Consider the following 27,620-nt stretch of genomic DNA (forward strand, 5'->3'; position numbering starts at 1 on the left):
ATCTTCAAATCTCTGTTTCTGACCTGTGCCTGTCTGTTCAGTCTTAAAGAGCCGTTCTGATTATATTGGCCCAATGTAGTTAAGCTAATATAATCTCCCCACGTTAAGATCTGAAGTTAAGTGCCAGCATTGGTATACAGTAAAAGCCATTGCCTGCAGTGGCACCAGTTTAGATATCTACTGCTACATGTTTGCTCTACCTCCTCTGCTCATGGTCTGGAAAAGCAGCACAGGAAAACCCAAGTACCTGGCCCTTCCACATCCATGGGAGACCTGGGATAAGTTCCTAGATTCAGCTTGCCCCTCCACTGGCTCTGTCTTGGAAGCGAACCACTGGATGGAAGATCTCTCTCTCTCTCCTTAATTTCTTTAAAATTTAAATTTCCTTTTTTTTTTAAATTGTAAAGGCACATATACAGAGAGAACGAGATACCGAAAGATCTTCCATCTACTGGTTCACTTCTCAAGTGGTCACAATAGCTGGAGCTGAGCCTATCCAAAGCCAGGAGCCAGGAGATTCATCCGGGTGTCTCATGCGGCTGCAGGTTTCAAAGACTTAGGCCATCCTCAACTGCTTTCGCAGGTCACAAACAGGGAGCTGCATAAAAAGGGAAGCAGCTAGGTCATGAACCAGTGTCGATATGGGAGCTCAGAGGATGTAAGGCAAGGGATTATCCACTAGGCTATCACACCACGCTCCTTAATTTCAAATAAAATTTTTAAAAAAAGAAAATTCAAATGGTTAAGAACCTTATAATCATCTGTAATCTTGATTTCCCCCTGCCATGTGACATACATATTCACATACTCTAGAGTTTAAGAGAGGATCAGGTTGGACTTGGTAATAGGCAAGCTTTATGCTGCCCACTGCAGTATTCACCAAATATAATTACTGCATGGCGTTGTATTTTCCTTGATAGTCATAACAGAACTAGAAAATACAAATCACCTGATATCATAATTTTTAGATCTTAATGCTTTTATTTTTCATTTTGCATCTGCTGTTTAACATTTCTTCATTCTTTTTCTTAATTTTACTAATGGCTATAGAAAATGTTTTTTCATTTTATTAGTTTGAAAGGCTGAGTTAACCATATAGGAGAGGATGTGATAACATTCTATTCACTGATTCACTCCTAAAATGACCACAATGGCTGGGACTAAGCCAGGCTGAAGCCAGGAGCCCGGAACTCCATCTGATTCACAATTTGGACATGAAGAGTCCAAGATTAGGTGGCCACAATTGTTTGAACCTCTAGCAAAGGTCTCATAACGGGTGCACTTCAATAGCATTACTGTGTGTAGAAGCAATTACACAGGGTGTGACAGGAAGCCAGAGAACAGGGAGTGGCCAGTCTTTCCCTTTCTAACAACTTACTGTCCTGGTACTTTGTGGGTTCTTCTGAGAGCAGTGTCACCAGTGAACTAACTTGACTTAAGCTGCAGCTCTTGAAGATTCCATCTCCTCCTTTACAGCAGCACATGAGGACTACAGAACACCTGAGAGGAATATATTCACACCATATCCAAACCGTAACAGTAGGAGACACGTGTCTATCCCTGTCTCAACCTATAGGTTTTATTTTTTTTTTAATTTTTTAAAGGTTTATTTTATTTTTATTGGAAAGGCGGATATACAGAGAAGAGAGATAGAGAGGAAGATCTTCCCTCCAATGATTCATTCCCCAAGTGAGCACAACGGCCGATGCTATGCCGATCCGAAGCCAGGAGCCTCTTCCGGGTCTCCCACGCGGGTGCAGGGTCCAAAAGCTTTGGGCCGTCCTCAGCTGCTTTCCCGGGCCACAGGTGGGGAGCTGGATGGGAAGCGGGGCTGCTGGGATTAGAACTGGCGCCCATATGGGATCCCGGGCGTGCAAGGCGAGGACCTTAACCACTGCGCCACTGTGCCAGGCCCTCAACCTATAGATTTTAAAAGAAAAACCCCTATGTATACTCTGGACTTTGGGTGACAGTGTGTCAGTACAGCTTCATCAATTTAGGAAATGTACTAATGTAATGTGGACAAGGAGTATGAGAACTGTGTGCCTTTTGCTCAGTTTTACTATTAAGCTAAAACTTCTCCTTTAAAACAGAACAAAATGAAGTGGGAAGAAATAGAAGAGAGAAAAAGAGGAGGCTGTTCTCTGGGCTTTTCCTCATCTCTACTTCCAAGTTGTACACTCTGAATACTCCTGTGTCAGGCTCAGTTGCACCCCTGTCCGTGACTAAGGCACCTGTTTTGCGACAGTGAATTTCTACAAACAGTGCCACAGAACAGACTGCCAAAAAAAAAAAGAGAGAGAGGTCATTGGTGAAAGAATTTCTTACAGGAAAAACAGTGTGATTGCTGACTTCATCCATGGTGAAGAACTTAGCCGAATCAATGGTCCGCAAAACAATTAAGGATCAGATAAGAACCAGCGCCCATATGGGATTCCAGTGCATTCAAGGGGAGGACTTTAACTGCTATGCTATTGCGCTGGGCCCAGGAGTATGTTCTTTACAGAGCAAAATACTTTCTGTCTGCCCTTTCCAGAATAGTATCACCCACTCCTTATCTATGGGATTTTTCTCACCATTGCTTCTATCTCTACTCACACACTTGTATTCTCTCTCCTTTCCTTCTCTTTTGCACCTCCCCACCACAGTTCATTTTGAGTTTGGATTTACACTTATGGAGAAACCCAAAGGGAAATCGTTTTCATTTCCCTCTGACTTGTTTGTCAACTCTCTTCCCTGTCTGCTTTTGCTTTCCTCTGTTGGCTTTTTTATAGAATTTCAAAGGCTATGCCCCTTCCCAACCGTCTTTAAGGGTGGGCGTTAGATCTCAACGTGCTTTTTTTTTTTTACTTCCATGGAAAGTTCCATGTTAGTATGTGGTCCCATTTTTAACCTATTTGCAGACACCCCCGATGATGTGAAATCACTTTCACATGGAGCTGAGGTTAAGCTTTATTTCTCTTGGCATGTCCCTGCCAAAGCAGACACTTCCTCTTTGCCTTGAAAGGACAAAACGATGCTCAGATGTCTGGGCTTAGGCCCAGTGTTTGATTTATACATTATTTAATTTCCTCCTGAAAATTGGAAGCAGGACTTTCAGGAATGGAAGTCAGTATTTTTTCATTTGTTTAAGAACACTTTTAGACCTAATATAATCATCAGTAGTGGATGTCAGCATGATTAGGGGGTGACTTAAGGTAAAGCAAATAAAATATGAATACAAAGGAAAATTACTGGACAGTAGAGATCTGCAGGTTTTGAATAATGATTGGGTGTGTTACTAGGTTGTGTTCCACATTTAATGCACTCTGTTATCTGGGCTGAAGACACCACTGCTTTCCAGTTGCAGTTATTGAGGGATTAGAAGTTTGAGGAGCACTTTAATGTAACCGTTCTTGTAATTTCACACAGAATTTTTGGCTTCTGTCTTAACTGCTACTGCATTTATCTCCACAGTAAAGTTCATATGCATGCCAGAATGTAAATGCCAAAATGGTTTGAAATTTTTACAGCACTGAACTCAGGAAATTAAAAATTAACTCTGGAAATACCATTTCATGTTTTACAACCACTTTTGGATAGTGTATTCCCGTTTAAACCTCCCTTAGATCATTGTTACTTCTAGGTTACAACCTGTGTCGTTTTTTACCACCAAAGTTATTAAAAGTCTAACTCCTACTAGCTCTACTACCTCACTCCTAATTCACTCTAGCACTGCCATTCTGATGGGCCTCCATTCACACCCTGCTGAGTCCCCAACCGTTCTCCCCCTCCCCTGGTAGTTAGGCCTCATCTGTCAGGATTCGCTTCCCATTCTTAAAACCCTCTTCTGATCTCCATGTGAGATTGTGTTAGTTTCCCTCAGGGGAGCTTTGGAGGCTAGAAATATCACAATTTGAAAACCACTCCCATCCTGTAGGGCTGCTTTTGAGTTCTGAAGATGGCCCAAGTTATGCCGTGTGTGCCTTAATGGGAGCCCACCTTCACACACCGTGCCTTGTTGCCAGCACCACCATTCATGCCTTTGTGTTACTACTCTTCTATGTACACAAGCTCTGAAAGGTGTTTTCTTTACCTCACCTCGACCTAAAGTGAAGAAAGTCTAATGTGGTAGATGGAGAATTGGTCTTAAAGTTAGATTGATAAGAATTGAAACTTTGATCCACCTGCTTGTGTGATATATGTTCTGATGATTCAGAGCTGGTAATTATGTCCTATATGTTCATATTTTAGCCAATGATTTTTAAAAATTATTGTTACCATGTATAAGAGATTTTCACAAAGAATTGATGGAAAAATGCAGGATTTGTAAAACTAGTCCTGTTGTCAAAAAAGAAACTAAAAAAAAAACATTTTGCACCAAAATTAACTTAAATTTGTATCACATCTTTCCTTGAATACCCTGAAAATTTTTTGTCACGCTGGACTTTAAAACTATCTAGTCTTCAAAACAAGTGCATTTGGAGCAAGCATTGTGTTGCAGTAGGGTAAGACACCATTTGGGGGAGGATGCCACGTCCCCTATCAGGGTGTTGGCTTGGAGACCCATCTCTGTTTCTAAACATGCTTTGTGTCAGTATACTTGGGAAGTAGAAAGTGATGTCCTAAGAACTTGGGTTCTTGCCACTCACACTGGAGTCACAGGTAGCATTCTGTATTTCTGGCTGGATTGGCGCCCACCCCAGCCCTGGCTGTTCTAGGCATTTTGTCAGTGGACAATGTCTCTTCCTCTCCTCCACTGATCTCTTTCTATCTCTGTCACTCTGCTTTTCCAGCAAAGAAGTGTTTTTAAAAAGGAATAAAATTATTTCATTTTAATTGCCTAAATTTTTCATAGCTTATAAAGTCAATATTTCCACAGGGACTACTTTGTATTTGAAGCATGTTATCAAAGAAGATAATGCGTATTCTGTGTTAAATTTATTTTCATTTTGTGCTTCTTGATTTTTATAAAATTAAACCAAACTGTGAATTTTTTTCCACCTAACCAGCAGTTTCTGTTTAGACATCGTGTTTTTATTTTAAAGAAGTCATCTCTGAAAATATTTCTGGCTAGCAGATTGTTGCTTTTAGGAAGACTGTTTCTTCACAGGTCACATGCTGACTTAGTTATCATAACCTCCATGTGCTTTGTGTGTTTTTCTGAGGGCAAGGCGCTAGCTTGTAAAGGCTAAACTAAAGAATGGCTATGCTACTGCTGTCCTGAACTGCCATAACAGGAGAGTACCACCTATTATATTTGACTGACAGAGCAGGCAAGAGCTAATTGGCTATAGGAAACAGTATAAACTCAAGTAGAATGATTTAAAAAAAAAAAAAAAAAACCCTATCCCACACAGTCACTAAAATTCTTCTGTTTATGGCATTTGCCAGTTAGAAAGCCTTCGTGGAGTACACGTGTTAGAGACCTGAACTAGCTATTCTGCACTTGCCCTGAGGAAGCCTCTGCAAGCAGCCTGTAGAAAGTGGTCTCAGGTAATGACCAGGTCATGGAAGGAGAGGCCTGGCCAAAGGAAAAGATTCAGTGTTGTGAACACTTTCCCAAATTTCTTGCAGCACTCAAGAAGAGAAAATAGTATCACAGTGGCTGAGCACTCTAACATTCCATTTAGCTCTAACCAATGGCTAATCTACTGGTTCTTAAGTTGGTTGCTAATTATTTAGTGAAATTTCACTTTATGGAATACTAATCTAAATATACTTCAAATTCATAGTCAAAAGTGGTTATTCTAAACCTAGATTAAAACATGAGTGTATAAGTTCTGTGGTTGTTTTTAATTTTTGGTGACTCTTAATCTGCCTTAGCAGTATATATGGTATAAAGTTTACTACAGCACCAACTATAAGGCAGTAATTCTACATTTGGGGGGGGGGAGGGCAAATGCTGAAGTCTCAACTTTAGTTAACATTAAGCCAGATGTCAGACTTTATTCCCCTTGTAAGCACCTCACTTATTTATATTTTATTAATCTGGTCATTTGGAATATATCTCCTGGTCTACCACATGGAGGTTAGGATTTGCAGCACCAGCATATGCTAACAGAAGTGTACACTTTTCATGTGAGGCATTTTACAATAACAAAGTACAGTACAGTAGATGGCAATAGGAGAGGGAGAATAAAGTAGAGAATTAAAAGGAGGATTATAGAAAGGTTTAGTGTGTGTGAGGAAACCCTCACCGGTACGATGGCATTTGAGTAAAGATCTGAGATGAGTGAACCACACAGGGAAGCACACTCCAGAAAGAGGCAATGTGTGAAAATATAATAATCTGAACAAAACTATGCTTCACGTGTCCGAAAACAGTTGAGATACAGGGTTACTGGAGTGAAGAAGTATGGACTGTGTCCGTGCATGCATAGTTGAAGAAATTGGGAGGGCATGGCTGATACAGCTGTTAGATCACATAGATTGAGGACTGAGAATTGACCTTTGGACTAATAGAAACTAGTACATAAATAGGAAATTCTAATGATTGGGTACCCTCTGTAGCATCCCTTTCATCTGATCGTTTATTCATTATCTCTAGTGTTAGCTCATATTTAACTATCTTTTAAATTATTTTTTTTTCTTACTGAGCTAAGACGTCTTCTACAGCACTGGTCCTAGTTGTGCTTCCCATAGCCTTTAAGTCTTGATCCCTACACATGACAGTGTTTGACTGCTAGAGGTGCTAATGTGATTTGTCATGGCAGGACTCATTTCTTCTGGATCTCACACCTCACCTTTCACAATTTGTGTTGGAATGTGGTTTCGACACCCTTCATGTCTGGTCATTCTCTCTCCTATGAGGTCCTGGGTTATCAGTTTGATTTGTTAACTAGGGCTTATTTGTGCTCTCTTGAAGTATTTTACCCTTCTATATTTTATTTTTTTCTTCTATGCAGTGTTTCTAATAAATCTGTCATTGTCAGTAGATTGAAGCCCAGGTGACTGGGGAAAATGCAATATGACTGAAAATGATGTGGCAGCACAAGTAAATTTTGAGGTCAATATGACATCTAATATGGATACTTTGGATTGCAAGTGATCAGAAAGATGTCTGAATTTAAAAGATTGGTGAATAATTCAAAGGTGTTTACACAGGAGTGACATTTGAAAACACGAAAATAGGTTCGTTCCTTGAGAGATAATAAGTATAGTAGGATTACCCTGAGAGACACAGGCTGTAATATATATATATATAGATGAGGGAATTGATTAGGGTAATTGGCTGAAATGGTGTGAAGAGTAGGAAGTCCCCTGATGGACTGTCTGCAAGCTAGAATGGAATACCAGTAACAACCCAGGCTCAAGTTCAAAGCCTCAAGAGTCGAGGAGAGGGAACAGGGGGAGCAGCTACTTGTGTAATGTTTATATATGTCCACAGAGCCTGGACTTCTGTATCTAAGGACAGAGGAGAAACGTTTGTCCCGGCTTCACTGAAGAGACCAATTCATCTTTCTCTTCATCTCTCTGGGCCTCTACCCAACAGAATGGTGCCTGCCCACACTGAGAATTGATCTTTCAGCCACATAGTCCACTCAGACTAATATGGCCATCCACTCCGAAAACACCTACTGAAAATGCTCTGCCAGCTCTCTAGATAGTCCTTAATCCAGTCAAGTTGACACCCTAAACTAAACACCACAATGGTTAAACCTAAAGGCCAGGGCCCTGGAATAGTATACCTCCGTCATTTATGTCTGTGGCATATAAACCTGTGATCTTCTGATAATTAAGAAGCTAGTCTTGGCACATTACCATGCATATGAAAAGTTTATGTAAGAACCACACTGGTTTGAATCACCTGGATAAGTAAGAACATCCTGGCTTTCCCACTATGACTTTCCCATGCCCTGGATTGCTGCTTCTGACGTTTGAGGAGTTGTTTCTGAACTGACCTTAATGTGGCTCCCAGCCCCATTAGCGCTGCCACTGCCTTTACCATTACAACAGAGTATTCTCAGCAGTGGTGCTCGCCAAAAGGCAGTGACTCAGTGTGAGTCAGCTCCAGCAACCAGGCTGAGAAGAGCCAGGTCATTTGTATAATTTGGAGTTATTTGAAGACTTGAGGCGGGAACTGTGACCACAGCTTGCAAAAGCTGGAAGGAGTGGAAGGCTAGTTGGGGTGAAACACATGGTAAAAACAAAGTCAGATAAAGGAGCCAGAAATGAGATCTCTTGCAAATTTTCCTTTTCATTTTTTGCCAATACTTATTTTCATCTAATTGAAAGACAAACAACAGGGAGAAAGAGAGGGAAAGGTATCTGCTATCTGCTTTAAAAGCTTGCAGTGACTGAGAGGAGCCTGGAGCAAGGAATTTAGTATGTGAGTGTTCCACATGGCTGAGAGGGACCTAACCACTTGAGCTACTACTGCCGCCTGAAGCCGAAATGGGGAGCCAGAGTCCAGACTTGAATTCCTGTGCCACAGTGGCAACATGAGTGTCTTAACCACTAGGCAAAATGCCCAGCGCAGACTTCTCTTCTGAAATTATGAACATATAAGTTGAATAGGTCAGGTTCTATAACCATATGCATGTTATGGTAAATGGGAACATATAACAAGGTTCTTTTTCTTTTTGAAATCTTACTTTTGTCCTCTTTGAGTGTTTTTGGCTCTCCTATTGACAAATAAATAAATCCTAAAGTGAAAAGAGGAAAGCCTGGAAACAACTCAGTCACTTGGGGCTGGATTGACAGAACTGTGCAGCGATAAAAGGAACCAAAAAAAGCTTTGCATAGGAACTGTGAAGTGACCTTTTAAGAAAAAAGGCAAGGCAAAGTAAAAGTGTGAAGTCCTGTCCAGCCCCTGACCCTGAAGACTGCTCTGGCAGCAGTGATTCCTCCTCTTGTCCGTGTGGATGGACAAAGGAAAGCTCCTTCTCTTAGAACATGCCCTTACACTCTTCTCCAGGGGCTGGGGCCTGTGATTCTTAAAACTTCTTTTTGAATTCATGCTCATGCCTTAACCCTTTCCAAAACCACTGTGTTGCCTTGACTGGAGATGCGTGTCTCCTGGCAGGAGCTGTTTTCCTGACATGAGACCACACATTGCTCTTAAAGGCTGTGGGGTTGTGGCCGCATAGCCGGGCAACATTGTCTTCCTAGGGAGAGGCAGGCTGTCGACTCTGTCTGTGAAGGTCCATGTGGCTTTCTCAGTGGCTCCCACCCCCCATTCTTGTGTTGCATTCGTTCTGTCATAAAAGCCATGAGGGACCAGTTACAACTGGTGTATGGTTCCAAGTGTGTTTCAGTCGTTTCTGGCAGCCAAGGACAGCCATGTTTGTGCTTGACCAGGCATGTAGAGTATGCTCAGCTTTGTAACACACTTATAACTCAATATGGTTTTTTTCAGTTTATACAGAATTTTATTTTATATTCTGTTAAAGTTACGGAACGTGAATAAATGTTGACATTTATCTAAGAAGAGGGACAGGAAAGGGTGAGAAAGCTTTCCTTTAAAAAATACCACAGAGGTCTCTTCGCTTTAGGCACTGGCTCGGCCCTGCCACTAACATCTTGCAGCAGGAGGAGTTTGAGTGGGATTCAGGCCTTGCGGATGGGGCAAGAGCAGCTCTCTGCAGTGTGACGGCTGTGGGGGGTGCCCCAGCCAGGCCGGACCCAATGCTGGGGACTCAGGCCAAAGTCACTGCTGCCAAGTGGTGACCAAGTCCTAGGCTTACGGTGGCCAGTGCGCCTATTTGGCGCCAGGCTCTGTCTGCTGGCTTCCTGGCGGCAAACTCTGGGGTTTTCAGGATATGTAATTTCTGCCTAGGGACATCCATGGATTAGGCCAGTGTGAATGTAGGTGAGGGATGAATTCTGGTCGATTCCCAATAACGGGGTCCTGGAACTTTCTGGCAAGCATGGAGACTAAGACCTGGTGGTTTGGAGGGGAGAGTCCATCAGATCTGTTTGGGTCAGACTGATTCACCAGTCAAAACGAGAATCCTGAGATAGGCTGTTAACATACAGCATCACTGACTGCCACACACCAGTCCACACGAAAAGTATGAATGGGGGTCTGTCTGACAGAGCTAGGTACCAGTACATGACTGTGTGGTGGAACAGTGGACGGGTCACACTTGGCAGGGTCAAGACACTAACCAGCACACAAGAGAACCAGGTTCGGGGGTAGATTCTCTGGGTAAAGTGAGTCCTGCTGGTTAGCTCGCGAGCTGGGGTGGTGATGGGCCGACTATCACCTACTGGTCAAGGAACCGACAACAGTCTGGGCAGATAGGGCAGCAGCACCCAAATGTGCATCCTAAAATAGGATCTGGGGTGGGCCAAGCTGCAACTGGAAGGGGGTGGACTGAGCAGGGCTGAGCAAATCTCAACTCACTAGAAAGAACAGAAATCAGGATGTAGCACAGGTCATGCCGAACTAGGCTCTTACACTGACCGGTCTGCATAAGCCAGGGATATTAGGCCACAGCATCAAAGGCAAAGGCTGAGACAGGTGAGGGGCTAAGCCAACTGGGTCAGAGCAACCACTGGCATGCGTGTCATCTAGGGCTGGGAATAGGCTCAGTTGGGAAGCTGTGAGAGTACACCCTTGCTGGGTTGGGGAGAGTACAGGGGCCAGAGTGTGGGCTGCTTTCTGGTCTGGATATGGCTGCAATCTCCCTAGGCACAAGTGTGAACTGGGGCTGGGTGCACCAGGCCAGGCTAGAATCCAGCACCATCTGGTGCTCTGGAGAGCCTGGGTAGATGTAGGATGGACTAGGCTAGGTCTCTGCCCTTATTGAGCCATGAATGAAAAGTGTCTGGGTATGGACGAGCCGTGGCTGGGCTGAAACATCCAACAATAAGAACCAGAATGAATTGAAGGCCAGCAAGGAGGGCTGGCCCATGGACCCACCAGTATGGGCAAGATCTGGCATAGGGAGAGATTCTGATGGAGGAGCTTGGGAAACTCCTCTGCACATGAGCGCAAGAACAACGACAGAGAGCAACCCAGATCAGGCCAGAGAAAGATACCCACCAGCATACATTTGGCATAGGTCGGGGGCAGATCAGGCTCAGCCAGTTCACATCACACACTGGTGAATCTGAGCACCAGAACAGAGTGTGGGCCAGGCCTGATTCGGTCGCACCACATACCAGTGCACATTACCCAATGCCAAGGTGAGGTGAGCCATACCAGATGTGGCCACAGCACCCAAACAACACACGCTGAGAACCAGAGAGGGAGGGGGGAAAAGCTGACAGGGAAATATGGGGGGGCTCCCCTGCTGGACAACCACTCCCAATGGAGAGTGTGAGTTGGGTTGGGGGCAGACCAGACTACGCATGGCTACAACACCTGTGGACCTCATGTGAACTAGATCAGGGAAAAGACAGGATGGGCTGATTTTTCCTACTGGTGCAAACAATAATCAGAGTGGGTGAGGGTTGGTTGGGCTTAGATGCAGCATCAGATGGCAGAGGCTGGCACTGGGGGCTAATTCTGTCAAGTTAAACTGCAGAACCACCTGGAGAGTGCATAATCTGGGGGTGGGAGTGGCCTAGAAGGGAGATAGTGGGTACATCCCTCTTGGGTTACCACTCCCACTGGAGAACACAGAAACCAGGATGGGGCTGAGGTGGCTAGACAGAAAAGTACCTGCCAGTATGTATGTGGGCAGGATGGCAGGGTTGGTTGGGTTGAATTAGGCTTCAACCTAATTGACATGTATGACAGCTGAATGGGATGTGGGACAGACTCAACAAGTCTGCGGTGCCTAGTGGCAAGCACGGGAACCAAGGTAGGGGCAGGCCTAGTGGGGGTTATGGGGAGTCACCGCAACTAAGCTGCAGCTCCCACTGGTTTACGTGAGGGCCGAATACAAAGTGGGTAGGATCGGGCTGGACTGCAACACCCATTGGTTCCAGTGGAAGACAGGGCTGGAAACAGAACTGACCCAGCAATTGCAACCACCAGCATGTGCATAAGCTGATTGGGGCGACAGACTGTGCTGGATCCTGTACCTGCAAGCACACACAAGAATCAGATCTTGGATCACCTCAGACGAAGTTTCTTTAGAGATCCCTCCAATTGAACTGCTGATCTCAGAACCCCAACCATGAAGAGACTATGTCAGCCGGTAGAATCTGAAGAGATTTCATCGTGCTTGGAGCGGCAAGATTGGCAGCAATTCAGAACTGTTGAATTATCAAAACTTCCTGAGCAGGACCCTTGGAGCATGCCTCAGATTGGGGACCTGGGATGGGTGGAAGGCTGGGTGGGGCTTCTCTGTTTGTCTCTCCCCTCACCCCAGATACAGGGGGGAAAATGATGATATTAGTGTGGAAACAGTCGTCTTACCCACATTGCTGTAGCCCTTGACCCTTTGTACCCTAATCAACTAAGTAAGATTATAAAAAGTAAATAAATGAAATCAAATAAATAAACATACCCCCATCAGTAAATGCAGAATAACAAGAATAGAATGGCACCACTTTTGTAATTCTTAATGAATTGTAAGACTAAAGGATCATAAATGACTACCAAACCCAAAAAGAGGGGCAGCCAATCAGTATATGCATCTTTGCATCACTTCTGTAGTATCCACAAAAAAAGAAGACCCTGAATCTGCTCAAGCGTCTGGATCTTACTGTATAATTTACAGCTAATGCAGTGCAGGACGCAAGGGAACTCAATAGGTAACACCATAGGGTTGTAGTCAGTAAAACACAGAATATGGGAAACTATTTAGGACATATGCTTCGTGGTAAGCAAAATGAGGAAAAGCTATACAAGATATGAAGTAAATGCAATATGTTCATCCTATTCTGATTCTAATTGAAACAAACTAGCTTTGATATATTTACAACTGGCAAAACGTCAATTGTGACTTAGCATTGATAATACTAATGGATTGTTACTAATTTTTAATGTGTAATAAAAATGTTATCACTGCCTTTTTCTTTAAAAATAAAAAGAACCTTGAGTGATCTATAATGACATTATGTATTAAATTTTATGCTTCTGGGATTTGCCTCCCAAAAAGTCATTGCAGTGTTGAGGCTGAGGATGAAAGCATAGACGAAACTGAATTGGCCCTAAGTTGATCTTTATTAAAGCTGAGTAACAGATCAGTGAGGGTTACTATAAGCTGTTGTAGTATATGTTGTAGTATATGTTTACATTTTCCTTGGTGAAAAAAAAAATTGAAGCAAGCAAGAAAGGGGAAAAAAATGAAAATGTTATTATTCTGTCCATTAGTGCTAATTCTCTCCAGGTCTTTGCCTTCCCTCTGGCCCATTTTTGGGGGCTGTGGGGCAGAGGGAGTTGGACAAGTTTACTAAGTAGGGTGGAGTTGTTGTAAAAGATGGCTTTAATTAATTTTTCAGCTATGAGATTTGTACAATGAAGTCAAGGTTCTTTAAGCTCAGCATGCTGTCCACTTCCTTTTCTTTCCTTTAAGCCCTGTTAACACCTACATTTCTAATTACATGCACAATTTTAATTGAATTCAGAAACTGTCTTCAAATAGAACATTTGTAAACTTTCAAACAGGACAACTCCTGATTTGAGCTTTGTTGCTCAGTGGCCCTTGAGGCTCTTCAACCTTACCCAATTGGGGTTGTTATCTGTGGCCTGGAAATCATTTGCACACGCTGAAATACTATCTGTACTTAAAATGAGCAACATGGTCTTAAGAAGACAGGAGCTGGAAACAAACCAAGCTGTTTCTAGGGCTCTGTGACAGTATGGTGAGCCCTGCTTTTGGAACTATGCCCTACTTGGCATAAGTTCGCAAGTCACACCTTTTCAACACCGCATTTTGAGAAAGTGGGTTGTCAGGGCACATTGAAACGAAACAGTACATAAGTCACACAAATATGAGGAGCCTTCAGAAAGTTCATAGATACATGTATTAGAAAATTCTGTTCAGGATTTCAAAATCTGTTGTACCTAGTATGTTTTAATTCATTTTCTCATATGTAGAAGATAAAAGGCGATTTTGAATCCTCTCCTTCATTCTCTCCGTCAAACAAAATAGACCCATCTCAAATCACCTATCCAGACCCTTCCAGATGTCTCCATTTCAGCTCCTCAAAACTGCATTTACCATGTAATCATAATGGTGTGGCTACATCAACGTGTACACACACACCACCACCACCACTCCCAATGGCGAAGAAGAAATGACCTAATTCAATTTAGCCTCATGTTGTAGTTCCTTTTCCCTGACTGTAGAGGTTAAACCAGGCCAGTCAGACATCTAGGAAATTTCTGGTTTATGGGACTGAGAAAATGAGAACTTTCTAGTGGCTAAAGCTGAGGAACTGTTCATAGTCATGTTCTCAACCATGTGGCAAAACTAAAGAATGGAGAAATAAGCGAATAACAATTACAGAGAGATACTGCTTAATTGCACTGAAGTTGCTGGTTCCAGTTTGTCCACTGACTCTTATCCTAAGTTCTGGTAGGCCTAATGTTATCTGTATGAAAAATTTCTCCTTTTTGATTGAAATCGTGTTTATAGCACTAGCTAATGAGACCTCATATAGAGCCGATACCACAAGTGATTGCACATACTGGAGATGTAAGCGAGGAGTGGCAGAACCATCCTCCTTGTTTAAGCATTCACTAACGCAGGACAGACCTGCTCCTGAGTCTTCTCCATAAAGTCAGCCTTGTTGTGTATGTCATGGCATTAAGGATATGTGGTCTTAAAGTCTTTTCGAGGCTTTGGAGTTACTGATGATAAAGCAACTTCACACTAAACTTCCAACACATCTTGTGAACTTATATGGACCTTATATTCCAGGATGTGTGTGTGTGTATATACATGTTTATGATTAATTTCAAAGAAAATGATTGACAAGAGCAGGACATAATTTGTGAAACTGTTCTGAAGTTATGGTTGTCATAGACCTATTAAATCTGTCTTGCATTCTGGTTTTATTTCTAGTTAGAATCCAAGATGCTAAAGAGGGGTGCCTGGCTTTCTGGCATGTGCAGTTGAGGCCTTGGATGCAGCACATGCCACAGGTGATTGCACATGTCAGATGTGAGTGAAGCTGGGGCAGAAGCAGGCCGCTGCTCAGAAGCAAGCACCATGTAACACAGTCAAGGCGGAGCCTGTTTAAAGTTGAGGGATCCAAATGAGGAAGGGCAAAACTTTAAGAGGAAATTCTTGGCATTTGCTTCAGTCTTCTTTTTACAACATAATAAGGTGCTTTTATGTTTATATTTTTATTATTCATAATAGAGAGTATGTTAGCTGTCATTGCAAAATAGTTTCCGTTGTGTCATAATCCCTTGTGTCCAGTTGGTTCACATCTGTGAAAAGCTTTCCACTCAGTTAGAAATGTCTACTAGTTTCTTTGTAGTCATCCAGTTTTTGATGCTTAGAAGTCTGAAGAAAGTTCACCTAAATTATGATGGTGAGGTAAAGTGTATGGACTAAGATTTACTAATTATGTATGCTCAAATTCAGTCAATTTTATGTCTTTAGGTTTTACAAACCAGATAAAACTTTTAAAAGTACATCATTAGCTTTCAAAGATACCAGCTGCTGCCTTTTACTACCAAACCAATCCTATGCTTTGATAATTTTATTTTTTAGCTGAAATTATTTAAAATATGATTTATTCATCATCAGCAAGTAATTTCATCTATTCATACAATGCTTTCCACATTTATGGCCTGCTGTTAGTAATTTTCCCATTATATTGACTTGGTAAGTTTTGGGTTTTGGGTTTTTTTGTTTTTTTGTTTGTTTTTTGTCTTTGACATTTTTGTAAAGCAGTTAAGAAGCATACTTAGACTTGATGGTCTATTAATTAATGGACTTGATCATAAAAATGGATAAATACTTGGGTTAAAGTCTATATAACCTGAATAAATATTCTCCTTGGTGTGCACCAGCTAACTGTAATGAAAACATCCTCTGTGGCTCTTAGGTATTTTTCATACCTTAGATTAAATGCATATATAATTTGGTTTATTGTTAGATAAGTTAGCCAGGTCATACTACTGACTTTCAAATAAGTAAAACCTAGATTTTTCTTTCCTTTTTCCTTTTGGTGGACACGAATAGTGTCCTCTGTATAAGACAACAGCCTAGATAATTTTACAGATGATGAAACTCCCTTTGCTCTGTTTAGTTTTATGACCACATAGCAAAAACCAGCATGAACTTCAGTTTACTAATGGCATAACTGAAATTACACATAGTTAATGTATACCACTTGTAGATTCTAATATTATCTTGGAAAGTTGGGTTTTGCATTCCTTAACGAATACACTTAAATTTGTAGTACTAGCACATTATTATCCTACCTCTTTCTTCTTTTAATGGATGGAAATAGTCTTTAAAGGCCTTTAGATTCCTGTTCATGTAAATTAAAGCCTAAATAAGCATATGTTGTAGGCAGTTGTTAAAATTTTCTAGGGTTTAACAGGAGAGCCTGAAAAAGTAAAAATGATTTAACTTATAGTAAGATCACCTTCACTTAATATTTTCTGTACCCCGCAACTGTGACAACTCCAGCCAAACTGTGTTCCACCCCAAGTCATCTGAAAGGGAGAAAATAAGTATTATTATGAAGCATGTATAGAACTTAAGAAGGCTTGAAATAGGGTTACTACAGAGCGTTGATTCTGAACCCTTCTTTGGGCAATTATGGCACTGAAAGCTCTGAAACTTTTCCTGAACAGTACCTATATGTATAAACAGGTGCATGTTTTTGTAAAGTTCAGTATTATTGAACCCATTTACATATCCCACAGATTGTAGCTTAAGAATTTTTACTACTTTGTGAACACACACACATTAAAAGCCACTTGAACGTATCCAGTTCATTTAACAAGACAATGTTTTCTTATTATTTGCATTTAAAAACAAAATACTGCAATATAACTTTCTTAACAGTGGGGTTCTTAAACATGAGTATTATTAATCAGTACCTCAAAAAATGTAAGAAGTGTGTGTAAGATAAATAATCGTATGATTTTCTACTTGTCATGTGTCAATGGGGTATCCTTTTTGTTAATCACCAGCACCTGTCTTCAGATGCTCATTAGCTAGCTACAGCTTAAAGTCTCGTTTTCCTATTTAGCAAATAGTCATATTATATTCTAACACCAAATTATATTCTAAAATAATTTTAGGTATGCCAAGCAAGTATGTTCATTAGTCCAGGCCAGCCTACAGCCGTTGAGAAAGGAATGAAAACCACTCATTACAGGTTAATGGTCCAGAAGGGTTAGAACCCCCCAAAAATCCCAAACTAGGTGGCCCAGGACATCCCTGAGGCAATCGGGCTTTCAGGGAGGTGTGTGGGGGGAGGGGCATGTCAGTAGGGCCAGATGCGGGGGATGGTAAACAGCTGACAGATGAGGAAATAACAGACTCTGTTAAACCAGTTTCCGTGTTCCCTCCTGTTCCCCGCATGCCCTGGTGGAGAAATGACTTGGGAAGGAGACGGAAGCTCTTCAGGCAGCTTAACTTCACTTGCTTCCCTCTCCCAGGGATAATGCGTTTTCTTCTCCTCTTGGCCTATTCTTTTTTGCTTTTTGAACCAGAAAAGACAATTACCTTGATTGTGGTTGTCACTTGTGTAACTTGTATAGTGTGTATGTGGGTTTTTTTTAAAGGGGAAAAAAAATATTTTTCATATTTGTTCAAAGATGACTCCAGCATGAGACCTTTTCTTGGACATTAAAGGTGGCAAATTAGTGTTTACAGTGACACGTAGTACATCCAAAGCTGCTGGCCTTTGTGAAACTTGTAGTTGAATGATAGAGACAGAAATTTAACACAGGTAACTCTGGTTGAGGTTATGATATGAAAAAATAATGCTGGCAGCTATGAATAACACAAATTAGTACAGATCTAGTGATCCTGAAATAAACAAGTTTGTGGAAGGGAGGGGTTAGCCCTAGCTTTGCTTCCTGTGGCAACATCTACAACTGAACCTTGAAGTTTAACTACATGGCCAGTGTTTTTGCACATTAGAAATTTGTGAGACTTTGTATCTTTCCTGGTGCCTGGTAATTTGTTATTCAACAAATCTTTGTTGAATAAAGAATGAGAAGGGCTCTATGATAAAAATTACAGGACACGGGCCCAGCACGGTAGCCTAGCGGCCAAAGTCCTCGTCTGGATCCCATATGGGTGCTGTTTCTAATACCAGCGGCCCTGCTTCCCATCCAGCTCCCTGCTTGTGGCCTGGGAAAGCAGTCAAGTATGGCCTAAAGCCTTGGGATCCTGCACCTGTGTTGGAGACCGGAAGAGGCTCCAGGCTCAAGCCTTCGGATTGGCTCAGATCCAGCCATTGCGGCCACTTGAGGAGTGAATCATCAGACCAAAGATAGTCTCTGTCTTTCCTTCTGTCCATATATCTCACTTTGTAGTAAAATAAATCTTAAAGAAAAATTTACAGAACATGTAAAAAAGAAACAGAAGAGGGCCCAGTGTGATGACTCAGTGACTAAAATCCTCACCTTGTATGCACCAGGATCCCATATGGGTGCTGGTTCATATCCTGGCTACTCCACTTCTCATCCAGCTCCCTGCTTGTGACCTGGGAAAGCAGAAGAGGACAGCCCTGCATATCCATGTGGGAGACCCAGAAGAAGCTTCAGGCTACTGGCTTCGGGTCATCTTGATTAATGACCACTTGGGTCAGTTCAGCAGATTGAAAATCATTCATATTCTCTCTCTCTCTCTCTCTCTCTCTCTCTCTCTCTCTCTCTCTCTCCCCTTCTCTATAAATTTGACTTTCCAATAAAAATAAATAAATCTTGTAAAAAAAAAAATCAAACATTGAAAGGTGGAGAAATTTACCATGTTCCTGGATTGAAAGAATCAACACCATCAAAAGATCTGTATTACCAAAAGTACATACAGATGCAGTGTGATCCCAGTGAAAATTCTAACATTCTTCTCAAAAAAGATTATACAAAAAAATTCACCTGATAGCACAGAGACAACAAATAACAACTTCTGTATGATGAAGTAAATGATCAATCAATCAAGTGAAGAAGTGGGAGAAAATTTGCACTCTACACAGAAGATAGGGGGATTTACACAGAGGTTCAGAAACTGCAGGAACGAAACAAACAATCCTGTGAAGAAATGGGCGAAGGAAATGAACAGGCATTTTTCTAAAGAACAAATTCAGGTGATATGGAGAAAATGCTCAGACTGCCTAGCTCTCAGGGATACAAATGAAAACCACATCGAGGTTCTACCTAACTCCAGAAATCTGCTAACAACACCTGCTGGCATGGATGTAGGGTAAAAGTAACCTTACTATGCTGCTTGTGGGAGTGTAGGCTAGTGCAGCCGCTGTGGAAATCAGTATGGAGAATTCTAAGGCAACTGAAGAATTGATCTATCCTATAACCCAGCTATACCACTCCTGGGAGTATATCCAAAGAAAGTGAAATCTGCATATGTGGAATTGACTTGCAACCCTATTTTTATAACAGCACAATCCCAGTCCACAATTTCCAAGACATGGAAACAACCCAGATGCCCATTGTATTCCCATATTTCTATACCTTAACAATATGATATTAGATTTTCTATGATTGCCTACACATACAGTGCCGTGCATGATACACTTAAATTGATGGAATTGACTGTGGCTGAAGGACTACACTATTGTAATAATATGGGGGAGGAACAAGGGGAGATCTTATACCAACAAAACCATGTCATGGGGGAAGAAAAAATTAAAATACAGGGCAGGGTCAGCATCCCGTATTGGAGCGCTGATTCATGTCTCAGCTGCTTCACTTTTAATCCATCTCTCTGCTAACGTACCTGGAAAGGCAGTGGAAGAAGATGGCCCAAATACCACTGTCACCCATGTGGGAGACTCGGATGGAGTCCTGGCTCCTGGCTTTGGCCAAGCATATCTGTGATGGCTGTTATGACTATTGGGTGAGTGGATCAGCAGCTGGAACATATCTCACACTCTTGTCTCCCTTTCTCTCTCTCTCTCTCATTCTGCTTTTCAAATAAATAAGTTAGAAAAATTACTAGGGAGCTCCTAGCACCTCTTTACCCTCTTAGCCCTCTCCTTCCCTACTCACGCTACTTTCTATTCTTTCCATTCCCATACTGGTTTGGTGTTTTCCTTTCAAGGCTGAAACTATTCTTTTTTTAAATCTTGTTATGTTTCAGTTAAAGTTAGAGACATTGAAAATTTCCACAGGCACAAATAGTAGTAAAAATTATATGCTGTAACAGTTAACTAAGAACCCAAGATGTTTCCAGACCCAAAACTGTGTAGAATAATCAGTTTTTGTGTAAATTTTTAAAAAGCAAAAATTCTTAAAGGCTTCTCCATGCATACAAACTAAAGCAATGTACATTTTAAATACTCCCAGGTAACTTGAAGAAATTAAACAGCCAAGTGTATTTCTCTAATGCTGTTAGGCTTCAAATGTGTCTTTACCGAAATTGTCTTTTCTGTTGACTCAGTACTGTGTATGGCATTGGAGACTGTATGATTTCAGTATTATCCCAGGTGGATTATCCTGAAGCTTGTTTCCAAGGGAGTGTAGCCCAAGAGCAGCAGTATAATCGTTAGATAATTCCTTAAATCTGTCGTCCAAAATTCTTTCCTCACTGCTCACAAGGTTTTGGGTGAAATGGCAGGAACTTGAAAGCAGTGTGTCTCTCTGCCATTCGTGAGCATATTTTTTTCTCTGTGATCTGCTTTCTTGGCAGTTTGGGACGTGGCTTGCTGTTTGAGCCTGTGGCAGTGTGACTTGCATTTGGCACTCTGGGCCAGAAGCCTGCTGTGCTCCCTTCAGCCCCATCTTTCACGCCTGGCCATTCAACCACCTTTCGGTGAGGCTCAAAGGGTCTGGCTGAACTGACCCTCCCTCGGCAGCCACTGGAGCACTTAATCTCCCAGGTAGTCTCCTCCTAGAAGCACCTGCAGGGCGTGCTGTTCCGGACCAGCAGGATGCCACTCTCGGCTAGCTTCCTAATCCCTCCGACAGGAGGTCGCAGAGCTGGGAAAGTGAAAAGAAAAGCAAGGGGCGGGCTGAGCAGCGTGAACACAATGTCACTGCCTGGCTCAGTGGCTGCACCACAATCAGCGCCAGCTGCAGCCCAATTAAGTTCAGCAGGTCACAGGTGTTCCAGACAGAAGATGCTTTTAACGAAACCACGTTTTTGAAAATACCTAAGACTTTTTAAAGCACTGCAGCCCCAGTTCTTTTGGTGGAGTCTTTAAAGCTATTTAATGCACTTGAAACTCAAAGCAGCTGAGATTAGGTCTGGCTGGGAGGCGTGCTTTCTTCCTGCCAGCAGCCCTGCTTGGGGTGCAGCTGCAGCCTGTCGGCAGCGGCCTGGGCTGTGCTCTCAGCCCTGCATCCGAGGATGGCTGCGAGGCCAGGTTCCTGTCCTAAAATGCAGTGGTCTCTAGGAGACAGTTGCAGTTTTCCTGTGAACTTTTATGCAGCCCACTGTGTGCTAGTCAAACCTCAGGTGGGAATTCAGCTAGTTTCCCTAACTTAAGGTCAGCTTCCTCTTCTGCCACATCGCAGCTTGCAGCTTTTGTTTACTCCAGAGAACCAGGTGCTCCCTTTGTTTCTGGGGGTGGCAAGTAAAATTGGAGTTGGCTATTAAGCCACCTTCACATCTCGATGACATATCCTCCTTTCTAGGGGAGATACAGAAACTGTCCCAGAGGTACGTGAAAATTTGTGAAAGTAATAGATTGCACATTAGGAACAACTTTTGCATCCACTACTTGACTGGCATATTGCAGCAACATCCCTTCCTCCTCCAGTATGTTGGCATCAGCCAGCACCAGGCAGGTGCACATACTGCCTAGGCATTAACTAGCAGAAGTGACTATGTCTTTCTAGGAAGTGAAGATACGTTGCAATACGCATCTCTACTCCCAAATAAAAGGACTCTTAATGAAACTGTTAAATATACCTTCACAATAGGATATTAGACCCGCTACCATTGTCAGTACCTACAATTAAATAGCAGACTGATGGGCTTGTGACTATTGCTGAAGGACTATATACTGTTGTAATAATATGCAGAAAAACAGGGGCAGAAATGGGGGGAATCACTGTGTCTGTGGTGCCGGATGATGGGACCAAAAAAAAGTGACTGTGCTTCACCTTGTTGTTGGGTTCCGCATCTTCGCTAAGAAGCTATCGTGCTACCGCGAAACTGAGAAGAACAAGGGGAGGGATGTAACTAACCAAAGGCATGCCCACGTATGCAGGTCTTCCTGCCTCTGGTTCAACTTGCTAAATTGTCTCTTGCCCTTTTTATCACATCATTTTAAAAACGTATTACTGTCTGCTTAGAAACCACATTGGTTTTGAATCCTGAGATGTCAATTTTCCTAAGCCCAGCCACCTGTTTAAATTCTTGTCCCATGGACTGGGGCAAAGAACTATAGCCTGTGTTTAAGGAGTTTTAGGTTTTTTTCCACAGTGAAGTAAGACATTGTTCTTATTCTTGCCATTCAGAATTCTGCAAACTTGCCTCTTTGCCCTCTTGCATTTAAAAGTGGGGTAATTAGATTTCCCAAGGTTCATTGGTCAAGAGCCTTGTCCTCCTGGGGTGTAGCTTCCCCACACAGCTCCCAAGTGGGTTGTCTCACATAATCCAGTTATTGCTGCATTGTTCTCAAGGCACTGCTTTTGCAGAAGGCAAGCATGGCATGAAAATGCATATATGCCTGTGTGCCTGGACTTTCATTGCTGAGTTGTTTCCTGTATTGGAAAACCATCATAACTTTGTTCAGTGGCTTTGTTTTGAGGATTTTGAAACTTGCACTAAAAATCTTTTCCTTCCCTGTTATTAGGAATATGCTTTAATCTTTCACTTAGATATTTCCTGCTTGTTTTCTGTTTTTGCCAAATACCTGTTAGTTATTACTGCCAAACAAGTGGTGAGAGAATTCATGATGTGTGTAGCATCAAATAAACTGGTTCCACGGCCACCAAAACAAAACTCTCAGGCCAGCCCTGACAGTGAGAACTTGGGCCTACTCTGACAAGTGTTTTGCCTCGTTTTCTGGATTCCATCCATCATAGATAATAATGCTTTCACCTTTTCAAACTTAAGTGTCAATTTTTTTTTAATTGAGTAAGAATATAATGCAGCTATACAGAGCCAGCTAAGGCATTTGCATTTTTGTAGCCTAATGACAAAAGCAACTTTACAGTTAGCTAAAGACTCCTTGGAGTGATCTAGTCTGCAGTCTTTCTGGAAGGCGGCAAGATGGTGAAGGGATCAGGGAAAAAAAATTCCAAAGTCTTTTTGCCAGAGAAGATAAGGAGGAGCTCCAGCGGCCAGGAGTTTTCTCTCGAACAGGTTAGCTTAACATTTTAATCTGTAATTCAACCTCAGCTAATCATTTGCCCATCTTGTCAGAAAAGTTAGTTCTGCTGTGATCTCATGGAGAAAATTCAGCTGAACTCTTTTTCTCACATAAAAGAGTCACAGACTCCATTTGGTTTAGATGCTATGTCAGCAAAGCGATGAGTGTCCTAGTCCCTGTGCACACAGGAGAAAGGAGCAGGTGGATGAAACACTGACTTACCTCATGAGGTAAGATAATAATGAGAAAGGTCCTCGTTTAAATTGAATGCCCTTTAATCCTCAGACTAGTATAGATTGTTGCACCGCTGGTAAAGTTTCTGAGATCTTTGTTAGTTCTAGTGCAGTTTCACTCTCCCCTCTCCTCCCCTTATGTAACAAGCAGAACAGTTTCTGTCTCTCTCACCGGTTTTGATTTCTTCATGTTGCTGCTCTTTGACTGCATTCAACAACTGGTCTCCTTCTCTTGCCTTTTCTCTTGTTCAACCCTAGTACCTCTTCTCAGTCCTTAACTAGATCTGTTCCTTGTGCTTCTAAGCCCAGTTCCTTTTTCTGTCTATTCTAGAATAGGGAAGAGCAGAATTCAAAATGATATGAGTGGCAGGAGCCATATTGTTGCTTAGGAAGGTGCTGGATGTGGGTTGGTGTCTCACAGGTGTGTGCTGAAGATCTCTAGGAGGTCATTTATAAGGGGGTTCTACCAGAAACCAGGAGGGAAAGGGTTGTGTAGGAACAGTGTGTGTCTCTGTTCTGACTGGTGGACAATGTCTAGACAGTATAGGCTGATAGCTCACTGTTTAGAGCCCAGGACATCCCAAGAGCCAGGTGCTAGCTGATTTGGTGTCTGATGTTTGTTCCGTGTAGATGGTAGTGCCTGCCCCTTCACCTGGTGCAGGAGCAAGCTGGCTACCTCAAGACTCTTTGGTAAGGACACTCAGCTTGTCCCAAGGCATTGATTCATTTGCTACCTCTTAATACCATTTCATTGGGAATTCTCATTCATTAGTTTTAGCATATTTATTTTGAAAGAGACGAAACATTTCCTTGAGTGCACTGCATCAGAGAAAATGAAACAATCTCTGCTGGACTTCACAAAAGCTTTCAAATGTTATCATGCATTGTGGGGAGAATTATTTTGCCCAAAATGTATTTGTTTATAGAGTGCTTGCTTCCCTGGGCAGGCACTGCTGTCTCGAAGGGGATTACTGGCATGAGGCGTGGCGGTGAGCAGGAAAGCGGGACATCCCTGTCTGGGAATTTATGTCCCAGGAGTGGTCCCCAGAGCAAAGAGAAGTCAGTTAGGCAGCGGGTGTCCTAAGAATACTACCCTTTCCAGACCTACTTTTGTGTTATAGAAGAAGAACCAATAATCCAATTAAAGCTTTTCCCTTCAGAATTTCTAAGGAAAAACTAAAAACAAACGAACCTTTAGGAGTTGTATCCTGTCAGCAATTTAAACACTCACTGCTTGTAGGCTCAGTTTAGAGCTTTTAAGGCTACTGTCACTGTTAGCTTTTACTCCCCCTGTGGCCACACATCTTTGAAAACTCATAATTGTTCTTTTTTAGTGACATTTAATGGGTTGAATTGCTGGTCCTGTTTCCTTTATTCTTCCTTTTGACTCCTCAGGCTAGGCAGTGTAAGCACTGATGCCTTTGTTCCACCTGTCTGGGTTTTTTTTTTCCTGACTTTATTCCATGTAATTGGAATGCCCTCTCAGCACTTCTCGTATTGTTTACTGTATTTGTATATGTGTATTTATTTTCTTCCTCCTTCCCTCTCCAGTGCACTTTGCTCTTGCCTACCTGATACCGTGGCACACAGGGCAGTTCACCCTGACTCTGCCTCCTTACCCCAAGTACAAGAGGAGAAAGATACTGTGCCATCTCCCAACTGGTCTCAGTTATGGCGCAGATCAGCATTTGGTGGATAGGTGAACAACAAGATGAATGAAAGACTGGCTACATTTCCAAAAATGTCTTCTGCATCTTCAGTTACTGGTTGCATATTGATAGGTGAAAGGAGCAGAACATTAAAAACAGAAAGATTTTCCAAAATGATGGCTTCCTGATGACATCCCTTAGAAATAAGCAGCAGCAGGCATGTTGCCTGAAGCAGTATTGGCTTTGGATAGTTACACTGCCTTGGGAAGTCCTGACAGCAGTACAGCCTCTGCTCAGAGGAGGCCAGTGAGTTCCACTTTTCAGCTTTTCTTCCCCACCCCCATTTTTTGTTTGTTTGTTTTCTCTTAAAAATTCTATAGGTCATCCTCATCTAAGCCAAACATTTCTCAGTTCTCTGCTCAAACCAGCTTTCAGTTTCTGATGGTTTGTAGTTCTCCAAGTTGGATAGAACTGTCAAAGCCAGTCCTTAATTTAGAGGGGACTTCTCTGAAGTTCACCTGCACTAGTTCCTGGGTGAAAACATCCACCTTCCAGACCATGTCTCACTACGAGTGGCCCCTGTGTCTGCAGTAGAAGAATCGAGTGATTCAGAAGTGAAGGAAGGGGAGTTCATAGGCAGAGATGGAATGTTCAGGGCAATGACCCTAGAGTAACCTTTTATGTTTTGGTGACATAGTACTTCCCATTGCCTACATGTCTGTGCCCTGCTGTGTTGGGCTATAACAGTCCAATAGCCAGAGGAGCGCAGTCCTTTATTCCCCCGATTCCCTCCAAGTTTCGTTGTTGTTAGCTCCCTTCTCAGATGTGAGACGGTGCTGTAGTCAACCTTAGCCAGGTGATCCAGATCTGAGGAATTTTTGAGAGACTGCGGGAAACCTTTTGGTCCCATCTGCTTCCTTCTTCAACCCCACCCCCACATCCTGTCACCTACCACCACATTACATGTAGTCATCTGGCCACTGCATTTGACCTGCATCTGTCACACTTTACACATACCCATTTTAGCAAGGTCACTACAGTATGTGGAGATATCAGTCCCATCCTAGTCAAGGCACCCACAGGGTTGACGTGAGTACAGCATGGTGTTTTTATTAAATTGGTTTCAGTATCCAGTGTTGTAGGGGAGGAATGGGAATCAGGCACCCAGTGCCTGGGGAAAGCAGCAGAGGATGACCTAAGTGCTTGGGCCCCTGCATCCATGGGGGAGTCCCAGAAGAAGCTACTGGTTTCATATCAGCCCAACTCTAGCTATTGTAGTTTGGGGAGTGAAATAGCAGACAAAACGCCTCACTCGCTCTGTCTCTTTAACTCTGCCTATCATAACGGGGGGGGGGGGACCATTAAACACTCTGTGATTATGCACTAAGCCATGATTTGACCCGAGTCCTCGATTCCCATTAACCAGAGGAGAGTCACACGTGACCCTGGTCCCTATGCAGCTAGGAGGGAGAGGGAGGGCAGAACTGTACCGTCCAGCAGGACAGCCAATGCTTTTTGCCTCTTCCAGTGGTTCTGTAAACTTTTTAGCCCCACAAGCATTGCTTCAAATTCTTTTCCTGATGGAAAAAAGTTCTGTTCAGATAGGAAGTGGGTGGGGACCTGGGGACCCTCCCAGTCCTGCTCCTCCACCTCTTTTGATGACATCCCTGAGATCCCCTTGGAACATGGTGGAGCAACTGGATAGCCATGCTGTCCATACGGAGCATTTCACGGGATTTACTCTGCTTATTATCACATTCCTGTTTTCGAAAGAACTCTTTTTGCACAAGAACATGTGATGAAGTGGTTTTTCTAATCCCTAGAAGTTTTGTTTTCTCCCTTCAACAAGTTGGTAGCCACTTTCTTTTGGGGAAAGCATTACCATGCATAACCACCACAGTTGACTTCAGTGCTCACTAAGGAAGCCCAGAACTAATAGTTACATTGTTGTAATTTGACAGAGCCATCTAAATCTAGGCATGTTTTTTGAAAGCTCCCTAAACACGCTGCTAAATCCTTTAAAAAGTTACTAAACTGCTTTGGCAGCCATTAGTCCAGCCTAAGCAGAGGAGCTCTTTTCAGTAAGTGAACAAACAGAGAAAATATGCTGAATAGCTGGACAAATGTGTTTCAGCTGGCCCTTTCATTTACCAATATAAGGGTGCAGTCAATATCAATCACTGTTTTCCCTGTTGCCCTGAAAATCACAATATCTCTTTTCATCCTGCAAGCTCTTTTCACCACAGTAATGTGTCTTTAGAATGACACTGGCATCAGCCCACTTCCTCTGTCTGAAGTCCAGGGAGCTTAAAAACACATTTCAGGATTCTTGAACCTTCCTCCCCTTCCGTTCTGCTACCACCCACTCTCGCCTCCCTCCCTCTGTGTCCACTCCGTCCCCTCCCCAGATTCTTTTCCCAACTTTCCTCACTGAGTA

The 27,620-nt window shown here is 42.6% G+C and overlaps 1 protein-coding gene across 1 annotated transcript in view; it reads left to right on the forward strand.

Moving 5' to 3' along the window:
• Positions 1-27,620, forward strand: part of SPATA5 (spermatogenesis associated 5) — a 211,496-nt gene that overhangs the window by 182,474 nt on the left and 1,402 nt on the right. The gene's annotated exons all lie outside the window — the stretch shown is intronic.

The sequence above is a fragment of the Ochotona curzoniae genome, unplaced genomic scaffold (assembly GCF_017591425.1).
Source record: "Ochotona curzoniae isolate NIBS_2020 unplaced genomic scaffold, NIBS_Ocur_1.0 scaffold_4506, whole genome shotgun sequence".
Lineage (NCBI taxonomy): Eukaryota > Metazoa > Chordata > Mammalia > Lagomorpha > Ochotonidae > Ochotona > Ochotona curzoniae.